At 47.2% G+C, this 14,126-nt stretch overlaps 2 protein-coding genes across 7 annotated transcripts in view; one reads left to right on the top strand and one right to left on the bottom strand.

The window, feature by feature from the left end:
* The window catches only part of MED27 (mediator complex subunit 27), a 141,133-nt gene that overhangs the window by 108,806 nt on the left and 18,201 nt on the right, over positions 1–14,126 (bottom strand). The gene's annotated exons all lie outside the window — the stretch shown is intronic.
* NTNG2 (netrin G2) overlaps positions 13,439–14,126 on the top strand; it is a 46,353-nt gene continuing 45,665 nt past the window's right edge. The window contains exon 1 of one of the 6 annotated variants that reach the window (XM_048054084.2): positions 13,439–13,671. The gene's annotated coding sequence lies outside the window, so the exon portion shown is untranslated. The remainder of the gene's footprint in view (positions 13,672–14,126) is intronic. The other 5 variants (XM_066980887.1, XM_066980888.1, XM_066980889.1 and 2 more) reach the window with 5 other exon arrangements.

The following is a 14,126-nucleotide window of genomic DNA, read 5'->3' as shown; positions in this document are numbered from 1 at the left end:
AGTAAAGGAGGAGACCAAATTGCTCTTTGACAGGGCGAGTATGAGAATTTAATAAGTTAGTGAGCCAATGTACCAATTTTTTCCCTGCAGCCATGGGTTCTCAACTTAAAAATACAAAAGCAGTAATTAATAGTTTGCACTTATATAGTATTTTTGTAGATTAACCTCTCCACAGAAAGTTCACCTAAATCTAAATGCAGCCACTTCTGGAGTAGAAAATAGTGGGAGCTTAATAATGCATAGCAATGCCATGCAAGAACTGAAGTCAGGAATATTATACGGAAATAAAAATACGGGGGCAAGGTTCAGAGTGAGAGAACTCAGTTGCTCTGGCTAGAATTGCTTTACGCAGCCCAGCTAATAACCTGCCGTACAAAGCTGCGGCTGAATTGTTAAAATATTACAAGTAGGCATTACAAGTACACTTCACTTCCATATCTCATCTTACAGCTAGCATCTCCCGGAGCTTGGTGCCTCCAATATAACACCGCTGCATTAATCCGATATTGATTCTAAGGAAACAGAGCTTCTGAGCCACCCAAACAACGTTTTGCAGCACAGAAGGTTTCCATTGAGATCTGTCCTCAAGACACTGCCCCAGCAGCCCTGTTAGTTTGAGAGAGCAGCAAATATCACATTGCAAGGTGATGTGAGTGCAGTCCATTGATTTGATAGTCTCATCCTCATCCTCTGGGAATGTAGCCATTGCACAATTTAGCTTGGATGTCAGAGAACTACTGTAGGCAAGAGAACTGTCTCAGAAACTGATGATAATTTTCCTCTTTTTTCTGTCCCTATGAAATGCTGTTTGCTATTTCTATGCCTCATTCAAAGTCCCCCATCCCTAGCATTGTTTGGCATCCGTTGGTTGCCACGGAATAGGGATCAGCTGTCACTTTTAGCCCTCTTTGTTGGGTGCCCGTGCCTGGGGTTTGACATTCAGTTGCCTCATTCACATCAGCTCACTGATACCCCCTGCGGGGTTTGTTTAGCAGTGCCTATTATTGCAGGATGTGAGCTCTCCGGCAGCACACGCTTTGGTCCTCCGATTGCAATGAAGATGTCTTGTGACAGGTGAGGCAATAGCTGGAGATGCTGCTTGTGTACACTGAGTTCAGCTCATGAAATAGGGAGCGTACAGTACCGGGGGGAGTTCACTCGTGAGCCGACCCCAGATACTTCTTGATTGGACTTCTCTCTTGGAGGTTGCACTCTAATCAAATTAATTTGCCTGTTGGCCAGTGAGGAGTAACAGTAAATCTGAAGTCCTGAAGGCTTATGGAAACTTGCCCCCATGCAGTATATAATTTTTAAATATACAGGAGAACACAGATTTGCAAAAGAAGTTTCTCAGCTGGCAAAATAAGCTACAGCAGAGCGCAGCAAAAGGGAGAAAATAGTCTAGAGAATGCTGCAACACAGCCTGAACACAAGGGTTTTGTCTGAGAAAAGCAGTTTCTTGTAATTTTACTGCAAAGGCATTTCACTCTGAAAATGAAATCTAGACAGGATGTTACTGATGGTCCACATCTTATTTTCAATAAATGATGAACCTTCATGTCCCATGAAATATGAAAGTAGAAAGCTGCATTCTATTATATTCAGCAAAGGTTTTTTTCCCCCTTTTGTTTAAATACATTCATTATCAAAGGTATAGTGCCCTTGAGAAGCTGAGGCAGTTGCTTGTATTGCTGTGCAAGGAATTTAAGATACTTACTGAAGTTTTTACAAACGATGATGCAGAGATGTGTAGCGTGTCTTTCAAGACCCCCAATCCATCTATTCAGAGCTGACACTTAAACTGTAAAGAGACATCCTTGTCAAACTACTTACATATTGCATATACAATGAGATAGCTCTTCATTTCCAGCACACTAGTTGCAGGAGTTAGCATTTAAAGTAGAAGGGCTCTAGACCTCTTATTTCAGACTCTCGTGGCTCCATGTGCAGAAATCACATCGGCAATAATGAAAGTTCAGTATTTACATTGAATGCATAGTACATGAGGGCAAGAAAATATTCTGATGAAGAAGAATCTGGCTAGACACAATGATGTTTCCATCCTGAGCTCCAGAAGTTGTTACCATGCTAAGAGTTGCAGGGGAAGGGGGGAGGACCGAGGGGACGATACTTTTTCCAGCATGCAGGTTATTCCCCTAAATCCTTTGCTCTTTGTCCTGCTGCTCTGCAGTGACACTTAGGAAAAGAAATACCTTTGTATGTACCCTGCAGCCCCACAATACGACAGACAAACAAAAAGCTATCTCAAATGGCAGGTTTCTGAAAGCCAGTAAGAATAATAAGATTCAATTCACCCCTCGGATACATACCAGTTTCTTCATCTTATTATTCCTCTTTACCTTCTACACTTTATACTTTTAACATTATTTTATTTTACTAGCAGTTTTTCTAACCTGTCCCTGTCCTGTGACACTGCTTCCTATTCCATATAATATTTTGAATGCGTTATTCTCTCAAACCTGGTTTAAAAGCAGCAATAATTACCTTTTCAGAAACTAACAGTAGTTGCTCTTAGCCAGGTTTTGCTCTCTGCTGTACAGTCAAGAGTAGCTTAAGCACCTTCCGTAGCTTACAACCCAGGAACTGGAGTAACTAGAAGCAGGTGCTGAAGCTGACAGGAAGCTTTCTCCTGCGATTACATATTTCAAAGGATAGAATACCATTGACATGTGAAGTGCATGTCGGTCATGGTGCATACTAGAAGAGCTCCATCTTTATGCCTGTTTTTTGTTTGTGGTTTTTTTTTCATAACAATTTCTCACCGGCAGCCAAATAAAATGATGGGAATAATCTGAAAATGGATGCTAAGCAATGCATTTTCTAAATCTGCTTAGTTAATGTAACTTCATTTCCATTTACTAACACCTTGCTTGTGCCTGCTACAGTTCACCAGTTAAGTAGTTCTCCCCATAAGAAAAATCTCTGTGGGTAACATGGGCATCATCTGAATTGACTATTTCACTGCCAGAAACCAGCAACGGCTCTTAGAATAACAACAACCTGGGCTGCTTTCTTACAAACCATTGTAACTATAAGCTCCAACTCCTGTAAAAAGGGTTGTCTGGTAAAGAACACCCTGGTACAGCACAGCTCTGTTTGGGAGGCAAACAGGAGTTTAAGATTTCCTTATGCCTCCACGAGATCAGTGCTTTTCCTGCAGAGCTGTTTAGAGCAGCAATGGCACGGCACAACCTTGTCTCTGTCTCAGACGGGCAGCCTCCAAAGGCTATTTCAGCAGCTGGAAATCTTTAGAGGTGCTTTATAAATAAGCCTGGTCTTGCAGCAGGTGCCACGTCCTATTCCCACAAGGATTTTTCCTGCATCTGCTGCTCCACTGAGAAATCCAAGCAAGGCTGAAGGTCACAGCTCTGAGAAGTCCTTGCATTAAGTGACCTCAGCTGGCTAGGATGTGGTCCCTGGTAATGTCTAATGGGTTTCGTATGACTCAGGTTTTTCTACTTTGTCCTTCAATCTCCTTCTCCAGCGTGTATTTTGCTGGTTAGTGGTTATGCAGCAACAGCTGTAGGGGACCAAGTCCATTTTAAGGCAAGTTATTATTAATATCTCTTTGACAAATTGTCACAAACTAATGAATATGATTCTTCCGAGCACCTTGGTCACTGCAACAACCCTCTAAGCAGAGCTTCACACGCACTTTTATCATAAAACAGTGGGATCAGTGCATCAGGACAAAAGCCAAGGAATCCTTTCTGCCTGCCTGGAGAGACAGCAGTGCTCCTGGCACCTCTCCGGTGCTCACGGCCAGGTGCGGTTACGCTGCAAAAGCACTGATGGAAAATATGCTGTAGTGAGCAACGGCGCTGCGAAGTGGCAGTTCAGGAGGTGGCACGGGAAAGCTAATGCTCCAGCGCGATACTAGAGGGCACTGTAAACCTGGCAGTTTTGGCTTCTGAGTGGGACGAAGCAAAAATGCAAGTGTTTGCTATTTGCGGTCATTAAAGCTCTCCTGGTACTTAGTGCAAAATTAGCGCTAACCCCTGGGTCTTGAACAAATTAATTTGTGGAATTGCATTCTGCTGTCGTAGATTCCCCCCCCTTGCACTTACAGCGCAGGATCCTTACCCGCTGCCAGGCCCTGCACGAGGGCATCGCGCTGCCGGAGGGGCTCTGCTTCCCGTCAGCGAGCCGCCAATATAATGCACGGAGGGAGGGAAGGGGAGCGAGAACCATTAGGAGAACCCAGGAACTTTTTTTCAAAGCTATCACTTAACAGTAATGTGTTCATTAATTGGCAGCCAGACCACTGCCTGACTTCATTTAAAAAAACCAATGGTTTCCTTTTTACTGTGGCAGTGAGCGATTCCAGCCTGGGCCTTTTGTATGTGCCAACATCAGTTTTTTCCATGCGCCTGCTTAAGGATACTCACCTAGCAGAGAGCAGGAGAACTCCTGCACAGCAAGAAAGCAAAGGTTTTTGAAGAGTCTTTTCAAACATATTCAAAAATAAGTATATGCTATTCTAAATGAAACACTCCGACCAATCCGATCAATAGATTAATGGATTTCAGTACCTGTCTCCTCGGATATTCCTCATACACCCGCTGTAATTTATAGTGCGGTATTCGACTGAAATTGGTGAGATTTAAGCTGAAAAAACACCAGACTGACAAGTAAACAAAACTTCCCCATTTCAATGTAAAATGTTTACCTGATAGGCAGAATCAAGCTCTCCGTCCCACAACACCACTGCCATACAAAGCACGCCCAGGACCGCAGAGAATAAGAGGGAAAGGGATCTGGAGAAGTCACCTAGTCCATCTCCTTCCCCCAGGGTAGGATGCACCCTGCCCAAATCGTTCTTGACAGGTGTGTGTCTAACCTGCTCATCACTGGAGGTTTTTAAGGACCTTCCGCAGGCTCCCCAGACGATCCGTTCTGGTTGTCAGCTGTTCTTACAGACGGAAGGTTTTCCCCAACCTCTAAGCCAACTTCCATTTGCTGCTAAGCCCACTGCTTCTCTCCTACCCTGGTGGATGTGGACAACAGTTTATTACTTTCACAGCATCTTTTACACCTTGAAAGATCATTACTGTATCTTCACTCAGCCCTAAGTAATTGACTGCAGCTCTTTCTTTCTGTCTCAGTAGTTTCAGTCTCCTGAACTCTGACCATTCTTTTAATTTTCTATATTTTCCTAGAAGTCCGATGACCAAAACTGCTCCTCTCAAACACTCGGTACAGATGGGAGCAGCGTGTAGCAGAGTGTACACCACACTCTGTTTACGCACCCTGGTGTCAGCATTGCTTTTCTCACTCCGGGGTACCACAGTTGGCTCAGGGCTCGCTTGTTGCCCACAATATTACCCCAACTCTGTAGAGACGCTGCCCACGCAGCCGCTTCCTGACATACGTTACGGTAGTTCCAGTACATTCTGTTTTGCTCTTGTCCTTTTCGAATGTCAATCTATTCTTTCCAGACTGTTTCTTCAGTTTGTCAAGATTTTGAATCTTTCTCCTGTTCTCTGAGAGCACTTGCTGCCCCTCTCAGCTTGGCATTGTCAGCAGATCCAATGAGTCGACTCCATTTTCCATTTCCCGAGTCACTAACGAAACTATTGAGTGATACCAGAGCCTGCACAGACCACTGCAGCACCCCACTCAAGCCGTCCTTCCTCTTTGACAACAACCAGCTGATAGCTTTTCTCTATGGTTTCCCAGCCAATCGTATACCTTAAAGCATTTCTCCCAGATCAGATTTCCCTACCTTGCTCACGAAATGCCACGCAAAACAGTGCCAAAAGCCTTACTGCAGTCAAGATGCATCGCATCTCCAGCTTCTCCCCTCTCCGAGACTTGCTGCCCTGTTGCAGGAAAATGAGATTGGTTTGACATGATTTATTCTTGACAAAACCACGGCTTGTGGAGCTACTGTGTACCTTAAAGCCAAAGCCTTGCCTTCAGATCTAGCAAGCAAAATCCTGCCCCCGTTGAAGTGTGGGACAGAACTCCCAGCATCCAGGAACGACTTCACCACGTCCAGAATCGACCCAGCATGCAGAAGCAGAGGAAATGCTTACATACGATCCTCCTGCCTCCCTCCCACAATGAAAAAAACTGCATTATCTGGTGCTACATGATTTCATTAGTATCCTTGGTGTAACGGGTCGGATTCAATATAGGTGGAAGCAGGTATAATTTACACGCTGACGGGAGCTGGAAGAAGGTGTAAATTACTCAAGCACAGACTACCTAAGATGCGCTTAAAATTCACTCTGAATTTGGCACCAGATATATGGGAGATAATAAAGTTTTCCTTTTCAAGATCTAGTGTATTTAAAACCTGCTGTGTTTAATTTTTGCAGTCACAACAATGCTCATTCATAAATATTTCCAAATGTTTGATCCTATTAGTATGTGCAGCATTGTGTTTGATTAATGGTCTGGAACAATAGGATCAAATATATTTTGGGCTCCAGAATACTAGTTTGTAATGCCTAATATTTGATAAGGTATTACAGACAGTCTTGTCTTCTGACTAGATTTGATTGCAGTTGAATTTTGAGAAACTCAGATACTGATCTTGGATAAGAGCTGAATTTCAAGTGAGTCCTAATTACACAGCATGCTGGACCAAACCTTGAGGTCTGCACATTTCCAGCACTGGATTCTTCACAGATCAGATGCAAATGCTGTTTCTTAGCTCTCTCTCTCGGGAATTTATAACATATTCATCAACTTGTAGTACCTAAGAGCCCTGTCCAATTGTATTTGGAAGACCTTAATTTGACTCCAGTAGAAGTTTAACAATATTAATAACCAATATTAAACTGGATTCCTAACGGGGATGCTAGGACAATACCCTTTGATCACTGCATTAATCTGGCGCAATTGTGTTTATATCAGTCTCGTTCATCCCGTGTGTGCTTAGTGCCATCTTGGCATGAATATGAAATATGCAAATCTGGGGGATACACGTTAATAGTGGGTCCATCTGCTAGAATCTTTTATTAAAGAGAAGTGTGAATGCAGTTGCCATGCAATACACTCTTACACACAAAGACCATGAGTTACGAAAACAAGAGAAAACATCTCATGCTCTTGCCTTATTGGTATTTCACATTCATCATTTCTGCAGCTGAGTTTAGCTTTAATTTAGAAATTTTCACAAATGCGAAATTTGAGTGAAAAAGCTCAACAGTTAGCAATGTCTGTGCGTATATATGCACGCACATCCCTTCCTCCCTGGTGACAGACAGGATATTACTTTTCCACTGCATATGAAATTAATACCAGAAAGCATAAGAAAAAGCAAGTAAATTCCAAACCTTAAAGCCTGATCTGGATCTCACTTCTACTGCTTAAGACAGCGATAACCTAGAGGAAAAGTAGCTGTTCAAATTAAAAAGAAGATAATCCAGAGCTGCTGAAAGGCGAGCCAAGCCAGAACTTGAGCTCAGCCTTGAATATGGAGTCATAGCCCAGTGCCTCCATAGGATACGGATGAACTGCCGTGTGCTGCTAGTTCACTTTTTCTGTAATAAACAATTCCTTAAACTCTATCCAAAAGGAAAGTCTCCTACGGCTCATTGTTCTTGTGAACTGCTGTGTCCTTAGCTTGTCTCTCCTGGGGCTGTGTGCTGCTCCATGCTAATAGTTTGGGTGGAGCATGCTGTAATTTATTTAACAGTTGGCAGGTCAAACCTACGTGCCCCAGATATGCAAGTGCTGATTCGGATGTGGAGTGGAGAAGGTGTCCTGATGACATAAAGTCAAGGTATCCATGATGATGAGCAGGAACTGCCTTTTGTCCACCAGCCTGCAGGTATGGAGAGCTTTTGTTACCGTCTCTAGCTCCCACACTGATCCCAGAGGGCTGCACGGAGCAATCGCTCCTTTATTCAAGGGCACTGAGATCTGAAGTACGAAGAAGCCCCATATTCTCCTCCTTGTGTCACGGATATTTGAGTAGGCAGGAAAGTAAGCAAGAAGGCTGTTTTTTTCCATATCTTCAATATGCAAATAGATTAGTGAGCTCAGCTCTCTATTCACTGCTTCCAACATACATGACACAGATGATGCTGTTCCCATTGTCAGACTGAAACCGGGGGCTAGATGACAAGAAGCTCACCGAGTTTCCATCTGCATAAAGCTGGGATGATGGCTGGGGAGGGAAAGTCACTGCACTTGAACGCATCAGCTCCGCTGACGGCGTCCACAATTTATTGGCTGTGTTTGGGATCTGAAAAGCCAGTTGTGCTCCCAGTTATTCCTGCACAATCAGCTCTTAGTGCTACCTGGTGTGACCTCATTTGTATCTACCCAAAGGACTGCCAACTTTTCTCCCTAGGACGGGTACAGCTACCGTAATTTAGGCTAGAGCCAGTGAAAATACTGAAGTACTAGCTCATTCAATCAGCATACGGCTCCAGAAAAAGGGTTGAGATTGATTATATGTGTATTTATGAAGTTCCAGTGATGCAAACAGCATATTAGCATAACTGGGTCAATTATTTGGCAATCAGCACATGTGTGCCTGGGAGGAAAGCATGTGCATATATCTGCTGTTTTTGTGCTGCTGAACACATCACCTGCTTGGAAGAGAATAAATGTGTTTATCCCAGTGCTAAAGAAAGAGAAAAAAGAACAAGTCAACCTTCCAGAGCTAGCTGATTATGCATTTTCCACATCAAATTGTCAGCATTTATTCAATTACTTCACTCATTACAAGTGTGTTCTTCAGCCACTAACCTAAAAACCCTCCCTGCTGCTGTCAGCTCCATTAGAAGTGACACGTTCCTTCCTTGGGTTAAAAAGAACCGGTGGAAAGCATCTCCTCCTCCCCGCGTAGGGCTCAGGGCTGCGAGGAAGCAGAGCAGGGTGGGAAGGGGTGGGAAGCTCCTTTCCCCATCACCCAGGGCTCTGTGGGAGGCTGGGGGGGCAGCTCTGGGGCTTTCTGTGGGAATCCTCCCCATTTTTCAGCCGAAAGGAGGGTCGAGGTGAGCCCTCCGTGGGGTTGTTTTTAAAGCACACACACGCTCTGAGGCAGGGATTAGAGGAATTCGCAGGGCTCTGTCAAGGATACGTACGAGATCCCCAGAGCCAAAAATGTATAGTCTCAACCACTTCCATTTTAATAGTAAGTTAAAAGGAAAGTTTCCCTTCTGAGGGGTTGTTAATTATAGATCCCTCCTTCAAAAGCTCCTCCTGTTTTTATCCATACTTACTCCCCCACAGCTGGTGAAGATAAGGAAAGCTGTACCTTCCCCAAAATCAAATAAATCTTAAACGCTTCCTGAGCTGATTCACTTGGCTAAGCTCTGATTTGATGTATGAAACAAAAGACAAGGCAAAAGACAAGGCACAGAAAACAACATATTTTCCCCGTGTCAAGGTGAAGTACTTCCCATCACCCAGCCAATCTCTCCTGGAGTTAATGTGCATCAATAACATTTAAATGATCAAAGTTTTTCAGCAAAGACAGTGATGGGTTTTTTTTTTCTGACTTGTCATGCTTGTTTTCCTTAAAGAGGCAATGACCTGCCGTGGTTAAGGCTTGCAGCTTGGCACGCAGGAGCATTTTGAGAAGCGTTATCTCCCTAGCAGAACAGCAGCCTCATGTTTCCCTGCACAACAACCTTTCTTAGCCTAAAATGCTTTGCATCCCATTTCCTTGATCTGGCTAAGCGCTTGCATGCTGAAAATCCCACCCTCCCTCCAGCTGTCCTTCTGGCAGGAAAGAGACAGCATCTTCTCTCTAGAGAGTACAGTCACTGCTCCTTTGGTTATCTAATCAGGGAGGGCAAAATTCACCGAGGGCCCTGTAAAACCTTCCGAGCTGCAGAAATTGCATCTGAGGTCTTGTGCGTGAGGGTGCGAGCCAGGAGAGGCAGAGGGAAGCCTCCCCTCCCAGAGCAGATGCTCTCTGCCATCTCCCCAGTAGCTTGCACAAAGGAAAAAAATTCAGAGTACTCCAGGGACTGAGGCATTAGGCTCTTCCCTCTCCTGATCACTGGGTTTGTGCGTGCCAAAGAGCAGGGGACTGGTTGGTGCCTGCTGCTCTGGCCCGGAGGCTAGAGCAGAGGTGCGCAGGAAGGGCAAGAAAATAAATATCCCCCACCCACCCTCCTGGACTGCATGTACCAAAGCTGTCTGTTGCTCAGTTTCTCAGGCTTTGTGTGGGTTTTCCAGCATCTCTCATAGCTATGAAATATTATGTCTCTTCCCTCTAAAACATGGCGATTTTCTCTTTGCACCAAGCACGAGGTGAGGGAAAGCACAAACCTTCCCGCGCTGGCCAAGCTGGGGGCTTTCTGCACACCCACCTTACTGAGAACAAAAGGACAGCACCAGGGACAGGGTGGCGAGATGACCCAAATCTGCCCCAAACCTACACAAGGTCCAACCCTGCTGTGCGACAGCCTTCCCTCCGTCATCCTTAATGTCCCTCAAAAAAAAAAAACAGCTCCAGTCCTTGCCTCCCTTTTCCCTGCAAACCCCTCTCCAGAGGTGCTGGCAGGCAGCGCAGCCTGCCCACAGGGAGAAAGCTGCCCCGAAACAGCGGGGTCAGGCTGAGCTCTGCTTCTCTGACATTGCCCGAGACCCTCCCTCGCAGAGGGGTCTCTCGCCTGCTGCTGGGCTGGAGCACAGTTACGAGCCTCGCGTTCCCACCTAATAAAATGCTTACTCACTTCCAGGAGGCACTTTGACATCCTTGGCCGCGCATAGCGAGATAAGGACTATAAAAAGAACGTATTGCTATTATAGGTGATACAGCAATATGTATCCTCAAATGAAAGATCCTTTGTAAGCCCGGTTATTATTCTGGCACTAATCTCGGATCTCTCTCTACGGACTCAACTCAGCTCAAGTGTTAGCAGGCGCATCTCCACTGAGAAAGAGGACTGCGAGGTGTCACGCTTACCTTCTGGTGTTTCAGTTTATCCTCTGTCATCCCAAGTTGGGAAAACACTTCCCTCCTCTCCCGCGCATGTCAAAATCATCGCTTGCCATTTAGATTTCGGGAGCCAAATATAGCCCTAGTATAAACAGGTGCGAGTCTGCATATGTCAATAGAATTACACCTGCTTATAATGGGTTTACATTTGGCCCTTGAGCCCTGGGGATCCCTTTGGGAGCAGAAGCTGTATTAAATATTAAGGGCCTTATTCTCCACCCTTGCCTACGCCGTGGTAATTAAATCTCAGTGCAGCCCCATTGATTTTCAACCTCGCTCTCCTTGTGCGAGAAGGTAGCGCTCAGCACGAGGGAGGGGGCAGAGCTGTCCCCTCAAGGAAAAGCACATCCATTTTGCTGCTCGCGGAAATCTCACCAAGAAGGAGACGATAGTGAGCATTAAGCATTTGCAGGATGTGCTTGGGCAAAAGAAGGCAAATGGTCTAAAATTAAACATTCGCTGCAACTATTCCTTATTCCTTCCTGCCTGTGAAAACAGCACGGCCGCATGGTTTGTGATGCGTCTTTTGGGCTCCCATGTCCATCTGTGTCACGACCGATCTCTCCCCTCTCTGGCGTAAGGAACCCTTGGAGCCAGACCTTCCTCTTCTCTCCTGGAGCTGGAGCAGAGCAGTTCCCATCGCCAGCCCGCTCCTGGCTCTGCCCATCCTTGGGCAAACCCCACAGCTGCTGCTCCTGGTGATTCGCCTGCAGCTAGCGCCTTTTACCTGCGTAGGTATTACTGCCAGCTTGTGATCTTTTGAGTTCGCAGGGCTGAGAAAAACAACTTCGTTTTTTCTTTAAATGCCAAGTAGCCCAGAAGTGTGACGACTCATACTGTGCTGTTATTCTTTCCAATTGAAACCTAATGATGCGTGCATATCACTTAACTCTGATGTCAATAATCAGCACACCACTTGGTCTTTGCCGTGGCTATTAGAGGGAATGAAAATGAAATACCAACTCCTTTTTATCCTGTTACTGTACCATAATAACTAATAAAGGAGTAATAAGTGAGACATGGGGAATTTCCAGGGGATTCATTACTACAGAGAAGACCTAAAGGCACAAAGTGAAATCCAGGAATATTAGCCAGCCCTGAAATCCCAGCCAGCGCTTCTCATTTAAGTAATACTGCTGCTATAAAGTGGGTGTTTACAGAAAAAAATAACACGTGGAAAGTATCTGTCTGGGTCTTGACCAGGGAGGGGGAATGGGGATTGACCCAGAACCAAAGGCAATCCCGCAGGTAGAAGCTACCCCCTGCCTCAGTGCAGCAGCTAGGTGGGGCCACAGCCAAGATACTTTCTGTCATTTCCTAAGTCTCACTTTTGCTCCACTACACGGAAACATTTCCCAGGAGAGCTCTAAATCACCTCTGCCTGGTCACAGGGTGGGCTGTGGGTTTTCCAGGGACTCTTGGGTGGGAGAAGCCACAGAAAGACCCCAGAGCAGCCGGTAAAAGTAAATCACGTAACGAAATACTGAGTCAATGAGATTGCAAATCACATACAGATTGGACACTGCACTTTCTGGCTTAGAAATTATTGAATTATTGGTGAGGAACGAACAGTCATTTTTTGATGGTTGTGCACGTACGGGGGGACAGCGGGTTTCTTTGTTTCTCCCCCCTGCAAATAAGCTGCCATTTATCCCTCTGCACGTCAAAAACCTGTCGCTGCCTAGGAATGAGCCTGGCTCCAGCCTCTGCCAGGGCAGAAGCTCAGGGTCAGCACAGCAGAGCCTGGTGCAGGGCGCCAGGGACCTTCACCTGCCGCCGCTTCGTGCACCCCGCGCCCCGAGAGCAGCACCCAGCAGCTCGGTGCCCCGGGCGGGAAGGCGCTACCGCACCCTACGGGTCCGTGCTGAGCCCCCCGCCTTATATAAGGAACCAGGGTCCGGTTAAACCCCGGAGCACGTCCCCCCCCCGTTGTCAAAGCGCTCCCCAGCCGTCTGATTTCCCCCCCTCCGCGTTCCCGCTCTGTTTATCCTATTAATCCCAGCCGCCCCCTCCTCCCCCAGCGCGCACACACACACCCGGAGCCTCCCCGAAACACGCGGGGGGGGGGGCGCCGCCAGCTCGCACGTGCGGGGGAAGCCCCTCGCGGCTTTTCCCTCGAGCGAACGCGGCCTCGTCGTCATTTAACGGAAAAAAAAAAAAAAAAAAAGGAAATAAAAAAATAAAAAATAAATAAATAAATAAAATCATAATAATAAAAAAAATAAAATCATAATAATAAAAAAAGAAAATAAAATATAAACGTCGCGATTATTAAAGAATTAAATAAATAAATGAAAATACTTTGGGGGGGGGGGGGGGGAACCCAAAGGGGGGCGGCAGAGCCTGCCAGCGGCTCGGACGGGGCGGACCCCGCAGCCTGGCCGGGGCCGGAGCCTTCGTGCCCGCAGCCTCCTCTTCCTCGGGCGCTTTCCTCGGCTGCCTCCCTCCCCCCCCCCGCCGCTCGCATTTCCTCCCTGCACCTTTAAGAAGCACGTTGCCCGCCGCTGGGATGGGGTGTGCTAAAGCTGCACAGAGGAAGTTACGCAGCCCGGATCAGGCACGGGGATAAAAGCTCCGCTGGGGATTCAAACGGGACCGCAGCCTCGGCGCTAACTTGAGAAGGGAGCCGGGCATCGAGCGCGGCTCCGGCTGCCCTCCGGGGGGGGGGGTTCCCCCCGGCCCCGAAGTTGGCGGCTCCGCCGGGAGCCCCCCCGCCGCAGAGCTTCCCCCCCCCGGTAAGGATGCGCGGCGCCGAGCCCCGGGAAGTTGGGGTGCGGGGCCCCGGGGGCTCCCCGCCCTGCCGCCGGGGGACGGGGTGCTGCCGACCCCAAAGCCGTCCCCCCCCCCCCCCCCTCGAGCCGCTGCCGACCCCAAAGCCGCCCCCCCCGAGCCGCTGCCCCCCCGGCGGGGCGGTGGCAGCGCGACCCTCCAGCTGCGGGGAGGCATCGCTCCCCTTCGGACTTTCCCCATAAGTGATGCGGAGCCGGGGAGGCTCGCCCTGTGGGTTTTTGTTTTTTTCCCCCCCCCCTTTTTACTTTTAACCTAGTCCTCGAATGCTCTCAGAGCGCTTCAGGGTGAAAAAGAAACCCCGGGCGAGGCGTGCAAAGCGGGGGAAAGGGTCTGAGCCGAGGCTCGGAGGCGCTCCGGGGAGCGGGGCGGTGGGAGCGGGTTTACGGGGCTGAGATTTACA

Source organism: Anser cygnoides, chromosome 20 (assembly GCF_040182565.1).
Source record: "Anser cygnoides isolate HZ-2024a breed goose chromosome 20, Taihu_goose_T2T_genome, whole genome shotgun sequence".
In the NCBI taxonomy this organism is placed as follows: Eukaryota; Metazoa; Chordata; class Aves; order Anseriformes; family Anatidae; genus Anser; species Anser cygnoides.
Note: the sequence above shows the minus strand (reverse complement) of the source record. Positions and strands in the feature narration are given on the sequence as shown.